Genomic DNA, 1,432 nt, shown 5'->3' with positions numbered 1-1,432 from the left:
TCTGGGCAACCTGCTCCAGTGCCTCACCGGTAAAAAATTTCTTCCTGATATCTAGTCTAAACCTACCCTCTTTCATTTTAAAACCATTTCCTCTCATTTTGTTGCTACCTGACCTTCTAAAAACCCTTCCCCAGCATTCCTGTAAGCCCTGTAATATTAATATTCCTGTAGAAATATTAATGCACAATGACTGGGAGATTCATGTCCACATCAGCCTGCCCTCTCTACAGCATTCCATACTTACTCCCCACCTTGTTTTTCAGTCAATGTATTTGCACCTGAAGGAGTGGTTTTAGAAGCCTGGTAAAGGAGTATGCCATAGTAAGGCAGAGTCTGTAAGAGACCAGTAAGAGCTACTTTGGATGGGCTTCTGGAGCCATCTACATTTTCTTGAATCCACTACATGAAGAACTGATGAAAAATTCTGATCACTTTCTATATTACATGCACCATGCTGGCAGGTTTTCAACAGGAAAAAAAATGGAGAGTTCCCCCATCGCCTGGCAAAATGGATATATTTGAGGGAATGAGGGCTTCAACTTTCCCAGATGGAGAAAAGCCTGTAAGTGCCTGAGCCCTCATTGTAGACATACTATATTAACTACTGCTGCTTTATAGAAACAACAACAACAACAAAAAAACCCCACAGTTTTGGGTCATTTGAAAAATAATTGTAAATGCTCTAGAGTTCCTGCCTTAGTGATGGGGCAAAAGTACCTACTGCAGCCCTGCTTAGTCTCCAAAGCTTCAGAAAGAGCAGAATACCAGACAAACTCTCCATTATAGCCTACAGTCCCAAGTGAATAATCCATGTTTTCTGCACTCTCCCCTTCCCACTGACAAAGGGATATTCCTTGCTCCCTCATTTTCCCAGCTCCTTCTACCCCTTGTCAGTGTCTTGAAATTAATAGGAACCGTTCCCAGGCCCCACGGGGTACTATGCAGGTGCAGCCCTTCCCTTGACCTTTGCACTTCTCAGAACAATCTCATTCCAGAAAGGGACTCTGAAGTGAAGAAGTCAGATGTGGCTGTAGGATCAGTATGGCTACAACAACTCAGCTGGAAGCTGCTCTTGGTCTGAAGATCATCACAGTCTCCAGGACTGAGGAGCCTACTATCACCTCTCCTCACTTTGAGTAAATATATCAGAGCTACAACAGAGGAAGAATTATCAGAGCTTTGGGACTGGGAGTAAAAGAAGATAGGAAAGGATTTGTCCCATGTTTACTTAACTATAGAGAATGAGAGTGCAGACTGCAGTGTGGGAACCTACTCAGAAGGGAAATGGAAATAAGCCAGGCTGATGTGTCCAACTTTCGAACCCGGGCAGGCTCCAGCATTTCCTGTGACTTCTCAACCTGTTGCTATTTATGACTTTTGGAGGTGCATGTAGATCATAGTTACTGTGCTGAATCAATCACATTTTATTGAG

This window comes from Excalfactoria chinensis, chromosome 3, assembly GCF_039878825.1.
Source record: "Excalfactoria chinensis isolate bCotChi1 chromosome 3, bCotChi1.hap2, whole genome shotgun sequence".
NCBI classification, from domain to species: domain Eukaryota; kingdom Metazoa; phylum Chordata; class Aves; order Galliformes; family Phasianidae; genus Excalfactoria; species Excalfactoria chinensis.
This window is presented reverse-complemented; position numbering follows the sequence as displayed.